At 46.0% G+C, this 9,793-nt stretch overlaps 1 long non-coding RNA gene across 1 annotated transcript in view; it reads left to right on the top strand.

Annotated features, from left to right (window-relative positions):
• The window catches only part of LOC106734682 (uncharacterized), a 43,809-nt gene extending 34,777 nt beyond the window's left edge, over positions 1 to 9,032 (top strand). The window contains exon 3 of the long non-coding RNA XR_001370221.2: positions 8,025 to 9,032. This is a non-coding gene — a long non-coding RNA (uncharacterized LOC106734682). The remainder of the gene's footprint in view (positions 1 to 8,024) is intronic.
• The last annotated feature ends 761 nt before the right edge of the window (positions 9,033 to 9,793 follow it).

A 9,793-nucleotide genomic window follows, 5' to 3' on the forward strand; every position in this document is an offset into this window, starting at 1 on the left:
GGGGGAGTCTTGCCTGCCATTATGCATGCGTCAGGTGCCGGCACTGCGTACGTTGAGTCCTCAACTTACAACCGCTGGTTTGCTGGGAAGGAAACTGCATGGCAAGCCCTCAGTCCACAGGCTGGTGAGCAGGCACTCTTGTCTGCGGGGGCCCATTCGCCTCTCTCTCTCTGGGTGTGTCTAGGTTTTGGCAGGGGGTTCCTGCAGTCCAAGGCCCGGTGGGCTTGCAATGCCTGTCACTGCTTTTCCCGACTGAGATGCCCTTTCTCTGGGCTCTGGGTTTTGGCTCACGTAGCTCAATGTGGCCTCGTCTTTCTGGTCCATTCTGACTCTGCTGTTCTGTACAGCTCAGGGGCCTGAGGAACTCTCTGGAGTTCTCTGAGCTGTCCTGCTCATGGGCAGCTCTGTACACCAGCTGTGCTTTCCTGCAGGGGACAGAGCTGGCCCTGGGCTGAGGGTAGCCAGGTGTGGGGCCCTGTGTGCCTGGGCAGACTCTCCTGCAGGCCACTCACACCTGTTTCTCTCCCCTGTGACATGAGCCAGAAGAGTCCACTGTGACTCAGCACACTTTCCTGGAAGTGACCCTGGCAGGGCAGCCTTGGGCAGGAGGCATGGTGGGGCTTGGGGTCATTCGATCTTAGAAAAGAACATCAGCGATATACAAATATGTGAGAAAATGAAGTAACACAAGAAAACTTGGAGCCAACGTGAAGTTTCTCTCACTTGTCCCTTGATGTCATTTCCTTTCTCGGACTATTATATAAATACAGATATAGACATGGATACAGATAGATATAGACGCCGGCAGATGCAGATATAGAGCTATAGCCATAGATGCAGATTAGATGTGGATGTAGGCGTCCGTGTGTGCACGTGTGCATTTAAAGACATAGACCAGAGACCAGCAGTTGGTGTAATGGCTCTGGCGCTGGGCTCCCACCCATGTAGTTGACCGTGGTTCAAGTTCCGGATCCAGTGGTTTAAACTCACGCCGGGCGCATGTGTGTGCATGCATGCTCAAGATCCCGAGAGGAGAATGGAGGAGAAGGGATTGTGGCATGGCCGTCCCCCCTGGGAGGTGATTTCTTGCTTTCTGTCTCTCCGTCTCTCTCTGTCTTTCTGGCGAGCGCACACGCCCTATGGCAGAAACCTCTTCAGAAAAAAAAAAAAGACATAAAATAAAATAAAGACATAGACCAGGGGCCAGCGGGTGGTATGGTGATTAAGGTGCTGGATTCCTATATGGTCGACCATAGTTCAAGTCCCAGACCTGGCTGCTTGAATCTCATACCGGGCTGTGTGCCCAAAAGCCTGAGAGGAGAATGGAGGAGAAGGGATTGCTGCGGCCATCTCCCTTGGGGAGGTGTGATTTCTCGCTTTCTGTCTCTGTCTCTCCCTGTCTCTTCTGCAAGCACACATACCCTATGACAAAAATCTCAAAAATAAATAAATAGGGGCCAGCAAGTGGGTGGTAGTTAAGGGCACTGGACTCCTACATGACTGACTGTGGTTTGAGCTCTGGAACGGGCAGCTTGCTTTCTCTCTTTCCATCTCGCACTCTGTCCCTCTCTGGTCAAATTAAAAAGAAAAAAAAAATGTAAATACATAAATAAAGTGAAATAAAAGAATTCTTTAAATAAATAAATAAGTAAAGACCTAGACCAACAGACCCAGATATCCTGATAGAGATGTATGTCAGTGGAGATGCGGACATGTCCGTGGCTGCAGTTATAAATAGGTGGCATATTTTTAAACATAAATGTCCTTGTGCTGTCTATGTGGTTTGGTGACTTCTCTTAATACTACACGATGGCCTCGGAGGACTTCTGAAGCAAATATAGCTATACCCACTGCATTCTTTTTACTTCCTTATTTTTTATTTTTAGACAGGGTCTGGCTGTGTCTCGATCCTCCTGCCTCAGCCTCCCTGAGTGACTGGGGTGACAGGGGCACGTCACTGTGTCTAGACTTCTGGTTATGCTGAGTGTTGAACCCGGAGCTCCCATGTGGTCGCAGGGGCTGAGCACAGCATCTTAGCAGGGTGTGCTACTGCAGCTGGGCTTGAACCCGCCTCCTTCTTCTTAACCAGGGCCTTGTTCATCGGCAGCCAGCTTGTCCCATTCCTTTCTCAGCTTTTCCATGCTGCACAAAACATCTTTTACATTTGGATATTTATGTATTTGTGCAATAATGACAGATTCTTAGAAGCAGACTTTTTGATTTAAAAGGTAAGCATATTTCAAATAAATTTGGAAAGATACTATCAAATCGCCCTCCAAAAAGGTTGAACCAATTTATGCTCCCAGAGTAACTGAATTTGAATATTAAAAAGGACTGTGACCTCATTTTGTACTCCGAGGTGGTGAAGTGGGACAGATCAGTGACATGTAACTAGGTTATTACGGAGCGAGCGGGTCTGAACGGGCTCTTCCTTGGCAGTACTTTGTTGTTTATTTTCAGCGCACGCACGTGAAAGTGAAAACAAACTGCATTTCTTTTGTGTATTTTAGAATTCAACATTTCTGATAGATAACAACACATTTTCTTCTTCCCTGGCAGTTCTGGAATTAGCCAAGTTTTTGTACATCAATAATAGGTGATTATAAATGGAAGACTGGTCAAACTCTTACATAATTATCATTTAGATCAAGAAATTTTTTTTTATTCCATTTAATCTGCAGAAGTGCCTCTTCCAATCCTCTCAAGTCACCTGCTGCTTAAACTTTTCCCTGAAGTTGTGAAATGCAACAAGATTTTTTTTTAGGTTTTTGCTGTAGGATATGTGCCCTCACGGAGAGAGAGACAGACAGAGGGAAAGTGAGACATCACCCCCCAAGGAGAAGGCCATGGCACAATTCCTTCTCTTCCACTCTCCTCTCAGGATTTTGGGTACTCACACACACACGCACCTCGCATGATTTTCAAGTGGCTGGGTCAGGAGCTTGAACTGCGGTTGGCCATGTGGGAGTCCAGTATCTTGACCGCCACACACAACATAATCTTTTTATTATTTTTAAGAATTGTTTATTATTATTTTTTAAAGTTTGACCAGAGGGAGACAGAGAGAAAGAGAGAGAAATGTAGAATGGCACCGAAGGAACGGCCTCCCAAGCTGGAGTAAGGTTAAAGGGAGTCTTTTTCAGCTGGCCAGCGGCTACAGCCTGAGGTTCGGGGGCCGAGAGTCAGAACTGTAGACCCGTCCAAAGTTGGAGTAGTCTTTTTATAGGGGTCAGTTACCAGGGGTTTCTATGCAAGCAGTTACAGATGCTGAATCAAGCAGGTTAATTATTTCTGAGGGGAGTGGCATTTCCACGCAAGAGTTCCATTGCTAAACAAAAGGGTCTCGGGCTAGTTAGCAAAGACATAGCAGGTACAAGATGTTGTCCCGGATATGGTTTTCTGTATGGCTAGCAGGAGCTATTTTCTCATGGGAAGAGCAAGCAGGTTTATAGAAGCAGACAGCCCTGTGAGGGTGCGGGGACAAAATGGACGAACAGTTGTTTATGTGCAAGATCTAATATGTGGCCTTCCACAGAGAGTGAAAAAAGAAGCCAGCAGGTCCAGGAATTGAACTGTGGTCAACTCTAAGTGAGTCCAGCTCTATAACTACCATGCCACCTGCCAGCCCTGCCATGACATAATCTTATACTTTATGATGGACGACTCTGGACTTGTTCTCTCTCATTTCAATCTCTCCTAGGGAAAATGATGTTGGTAAGGAGGTCACTTTGATGGAGAGGGCTGTTTCTGGGCTTCCCCCATACTGTGCTGCATTTAGCTAATTGAGCTAGTTCTCCCGAGGTTGTGTGTGTGTGTGTGTGTGTGTGTGTGTGTATGTGTGTGTGTTTGCTTGCTTATGTGTGTACATACAATAGAATACATGGCTAGGGTCTTCAGAAAAGGGCCAAATTTGGGCATGCTTAGGAGTGGAAAGAACAAGTCTTTGAGTAGAGAACATCGCTTCAGAGATTGCCTACTTCCTGCTTTGAAGGACAGTAGGTCTAAAGGGAGTTCTGCAAAGACAGATGTCTTTTATCTCAAAGATCCTGACAACCCACATCTTGCCAGCACCATGACCGGAGGAAGACATAACTATCTAATTAAGTTTTTATTTATTTATTAAGGATCTCGAGCATTGTAATTTTGGTAACATCTCTAAAAGTTAGGAAAGGGAACTAAAGACCATTGGATGAATGGGTGAGGAGACCTCAGAAAGTTCATGGGAAATGGAATTGAAATATGAGTTTATTTTAGTGCAGACAAATTTTGAAATCCATACACAGCTTTTTTTCTTAATATGTATTTTCCATGAGCTCTTTGAAGATATTGCATATAATTAAAAAAGAAAATGGTCAAATGGCAATTGTTTCGGTGTTAGAAAATACATCTCGGGATTATTGATTAATTTATTCTCCAGTTATTTTGTGATCAGTGGTATGAAATACCTTCGTATTAGTGTTCATCAGATATGTAGAGAAAAGAGATGGTCCTTGACTTACAATGGTTTCATTTACAGTTTTTTTTTTTTTACTTTACTGCTATTTTTTCAAGATGTAACCCCATCATAAGTTGAGGAACACCTTATGACTTATAATGGGGTTGCCATTTCTACTGAATGTATATAATTTTTGCACCATTGTAAAATTGCAAGAGCACAAATCAAAGCATTGTTAGTTGAGTCATGTACCATTATGTGCATTTTGATATTTCCACTTGTGATGGGTTTATCAGGCTGACACTCCAGTGTAAGTTGAGAAGCAGGTGTGTAAGGAACTGGCTCATAGGATTATGGAGACTGAGGTCCGTGATCTGCAGGGTGAAAGTGGACAAGATGGAGAGACAGTGGAGAGCCAGCGTTCGGTTGGAGAGCCAGCAGGCACGAGCCTTAGGAATAGCTCATGTTTTAATTTGAGTCTGAAGGTCAGAAAAGGCCAATGTCCCCAGTCTAGCAGCCAGGCAGGAGAAGTTCCCTTTAGTCATGGGAAAGTCAGTCTTTTTGTTCTGTTCCGGACTTCAGCCGATTGCATGAGCCCCATCCACAGTAGGGAGAGTGATCTGCTGTACTCAGTCTACTTGCTTATGTTAGTCCTATACAAAACACCCTGACACACACATCCAGAATAGTATTTGACCAAATAGCTGGGCATCCAGAGGCTCTGTCAAGTCGACACACAATTAACCCTCCCAACTTTCATGTGGGATTTTCAGGATTTCCCTGAAGATGTAGGTAGTCATGCCAGGAGATGGTAGGGGTTGGCTTGGAATTTAATCCAGTGACGCATCAGAAAAGGAGGGGCTTGTGCAAGCCACAAGACTTGAAAAGCTCCATGAATGAGGTGACCAAGAACCCAGAACAAAGAGTCTACTTGGAACACAGGAGTGTAGTTCATGAAAATACCCCAACCTGGTCAGCAACTGTGGAGGATCCAGAAAGGATCACTAGGCCCCTCAAGGCCAGGAGCTAAGAAGGGAAAGAAGAGATGGGAGAATCAAGCTGGCACCACCAGAAATACACTGCATCAAAAATTCCACTCATTGGGGACCAGCAGTTAGCATAATGGCTATGTCGCTGGACTCCCATGTAGTCGACTGCAGTTCGAGTCCCAGACCCAGTGGCTTAAACTCACGCCGGGCGCGTGTGCATGTGTGCCCAAGATCCCATGAGGAGAATGGAGGAGAAGGGATTGCGGCGTGGCCATCCCCTCTGGGGGGTGATTTCTCGCTTTCTATCTCTCTCTGTCTCTCTCTGTCTGTCTGGCGAGCGCACGCACCCTATAGCAAAAACCTCTCCAAAAAAAAAAATTCCACTCATGACGACCACCACCCCCCCCTCTATCCCAGAGCCTGTTGAACGTGCAGGCTCCAGAGCCCTACCCAGGAGAGTTGGCCTCGGTAATGCTGGGTGTGACCTTGGGTTCTGAAATTGTAGGAAACACTCATGATACTGATGCAGGTGGGCCCTATGTGGAGAAAGACCTGGTTTGAGAAATATTATGAAAGGTTGATGTATCAGGAGAGGGTGACAGAGATGATGCTGCAAGAGGTGGGGGCAATGCGGTAGGAAGAGTAGAGTGGCATTTATGGTGCATAGTGGGTAGAGGGCTAAAATGAAAAAGCAGTGCAACCAGCAAGCATGGCCAGAGGTCCCAACGATAACTAAAGTAGTGCCTACTTCTCCACCATCACCTCCAGCCTCTCCCTGCCCAGCAACTCCTATGGTCTTGCAACTTCCCGTATGTGTCTCTAAGGCTTCACACTTGCTGTCTTCCCCTTGAACGCCCTGGTCACCTTTCTTTGTCTGCCTCTTTTACTTAGGCTTCAAGACCCTCCTCAGGTGTGATCTCCTCTGGAACAGTATTTTTTTTTTTTTCTCTCTCTTTTTCTGTTAAGATCTTAGCTGTAGGGCACATACACTTGCCAGAGAGACAGAGAGAGAAAGAGAGACAGAAAGCGAGAAATCACCTTCTAGGAAGGATGGCTTTGTCACAATCCTTTCTCCTCCATTCTCTTCTCGGGATTTTGGGCATGTATGCACATGTACCCAGTGTGTTTTAAGCTGCCGGGTCTGGGAGTCAAACCACAGTCGACTACATGGGAGTACAACAACATAACTATTATGCCATCTGCTGGTCCTGGAACAGTGTTTCTCAGACTCTAAATGTGCCTATGAATCAATGGAGGAATCTTACAAACACGAATTAGGTCACTGAGAAAGTCATGACATATTTTTCTATGCAAAAATGCATCATGACTTTCCTGATGATCCAATTGATGCTGACCCAGCAGGTCTGCAACGGGGCCCAAGACTCTACAGAAGCTGCAGGTCTCTGCTCTATACTCTGAATAGCAAGCCCCTAGGAAAACCCTGACCTCCCACCTCTGAGTTTGATAACTGTGATGATTGGAATTATTCATCATCAAGGATTTACTTTCTTCTCTCTTCCACTGTGGGTGGAATATATTTCCCCACACTACTGGTGCTGAATTTGGCTATGAGTCTTGCATTGACTAATGGGGTGTTCACTGACTTGATTCATGTGAAGGCTTGAAATGGGCTTACTCTCTTGCACTTCCACCAGGACCATGAAAACATGTTCTGGATAGCTGCTGGGCCTGAAGGAATGAAAGACATGTGTGTCAGGAACCAGCAGTTAGCATAATGGCTATGTCGCTGGATTCCCATGTAGTCGACCGCAGTTCGTGTCCCAGACCCGGCGGCTTAAAACTCACGCCAGGCGCGTGTGTATGCGTGCCCAAGATCCCAAGAGGCGAATGAGGAGAAGTGATTGCGGCATGACCATCCCCCCTGGGGGGTGATTTCTCTCTTTCTGCCTCTCTGTCTCGCGCTCTGTCTCTCTGGGGAGCACACGTGCCCTATAGCAAAAAACCTCTCAAAAAAAAAAAAAAAAAGACATGTGTGTCAGAGCCACCTCAGCTCCTGAAAACCTTGCAGCCCGCAGCTTGAAGCAGACCAGCCTCAGCTGAGTATGATCATAAGCACTTGTGACTGTGTGCCTCTGCATTGTGGGATCATTTGTTGCACAGCAGTAGCTGACTGATACATTGCCTCTCTCTGTGCTCTCATTACCCATCAATGCTCACCCCACTATCACCCTAAGAAAGCTTATAATGACCCATTTACTCTCTAAAATCTTCACCTGACTATACATTCAGCGTGGGCAGAAATTTGATTCGTCTCATTCTTTTTACCTAAAATTCCTGGCATGTGGCAGGAGTTCGTAACTACTGGATGAATAAATCAAAGAAAGAAAGAATGAGTCAATGAATGTAGATTACTCCAACTCCTCTGCTGACCTTGAGTTCTTCCAATGACATTTTCTGTCTTTCTTTTCAAAAGATCACTTCAACTGTAGCCAGAGTAAGTTTTTATTATCTGTGCAAATCAAATAAACCTTAAGTAATATGCATGAGTTCAGCACTTAATTTACTAAGCACTTCCGCTTGCCTTTGGTTTATTTCACATTCACAGCAGACTTGTGATGTATTGTTTCTTTCCCCGGCAGGGAGGACCAAGGACCATACAGGCCAATGAATTGCTCTCGGCTCCTGCCCAGCCGGTGATCTGATGGAGACTCGCACCTGCATCTCTGCTTCTGGTCCAGGTCTTCTTTGACCCTTCAGCAGCCCCCCTTCCCAGGGGTCCTGTCCCTCACTGGAATGAGCTGGGGTCCTTTCTTGAGAATGAATGTATGTGTAGAATTTGAGTCTAGTTTTCTCTCCAGGAATGTCTTTGTCCCCTGGGGTGCAGGGGAATAGAGTGTTACTTTTTTATGGCCAGGAAAACATTAATGAAAAATGAACCATCAGTGAAATTAATTTAAAAGATTTATGCATTCACGGTGACTAACAAGCCTGCACCTGCTCATTTGACACCCTTTAACAGCTCCCCCTCACCCCCCCTTCCTGCCCTCTTAAAATTCTCCCCCTTCCCTGAAGACACCTGGCTGGTGTGCTGAGCAGTTAAATAAACGTACAGCAGGGTAGAGACACGGCTTGTTAATTAAAAATGCAGCTCTGCCACTTGGAAGTTATGCAGAGACGGGCCAGACTGAGCAGAAAGAGCTGCCATCGAGGAGATGCTGCTTGGATTTTTATGTGCCCCGTAAAAGGGCCCTGGAGTAACGGGACGAGACAGACAACCATCGGCTTTCTCACTGAGCTCCCTGCACCTTTCCACACAGGATCATCTTCTCTCTGGGCCTGACCTCCCTTCGTCTCTGCTGCAGGGTGGGCACCTTCCCTGGATAAACGCACAAGAGCGTCCTCCTCTCTACCTTCCCCATCCATCCACTGTCACAGGCCCAGCATCTTTCTCTCTGTGACACTGACCCTAAATAATCTGTCATGGTTTCCTTGTGCACGTTGATGGATGAAGCCTCCCAGAGATTGCCTTGGACTCCTCCTAGCTGGCAGCTCTCTCAGATGTGAGAAACTTGCCTGTTGGAATTTCTTGGTAAGAAGCTACAGAGGGGGGCCGGCAAGTGTTGTGGTGGTTAGGAGCACTGGACTCCCACGTGGCTGACAATGGTTCGAGTCCTGTACCTAGCAACTTGCTTTCTCACTTTCCTTCTTTCTTCCTCTCACTCTGTCCCTCTACGGTTAAATTAAAATAAATACATAAATAAATAAAGTTAAATAAAATAATTCTTTAAAAAAAAAAAGGAAACTGCAGATGTATATAAAGTTTGGGTTTGTGATGACAGGGCTTGCTCCCAGCTTTCTCTGCATTCTTCACTCATATTCACTTGTAAGCATCAGCAATGGGAAACTCTTTATAGATTTGAGAATGTACTAGACTTTCTTACCCCCTAGATTTTAAATGACCATTTTGCCCTGGATATGCTCTCTATGTCATCCTCTCCTCTTTCTTTAAAAACCTACATTGAGGCACATTGAGGCACGATACACATGCAGTAGGTGTTAAGTGTGAGTACTTTGCATGCAGATGCATTGGTAGGGCGTAAACCCAGGAGTGGCATTGCTGGGTGATAGGGTGTGTGTGTTTAACTTTGTAAGAAACTTATAAACAGACTACCAGAGGGCCACCACGGCTGTGAGAACACAAGCTCCTGTTTGAGCCATGCAGCCTGTGGTAGTGTCATAGCAGCCCAAACTGACAGACAGAAGAGCTTCTGGGGGCCATCACGTCTGAGCTGACACGTGAAAGACAGGCACTAGCCAGTCAAAAGCGAAGAAGGACCACTAGACTCCCACCAGAATGACTAGAATTAAAGCCTAACGCCAAATACTGGCAAACACTTGGAGCAACTGG

The sequence above is a fragment of the Tupaia chinensis genome, unplaced genomic scaffold (genome assembly GCF_000334495.1).
Source record: "Tupaia chinensis unplaced genomic scaffold, TupChi_1.0 Scaffold000182_1, whole genome shotgun sequence".
NCBI classification, from domain to species: domain Eukaryota; kingdom Metazoa; phylum Chordata; class Mammalia; order Scandentia; family Tupaiidae; genus Tupaia; species Tupaia belangeri.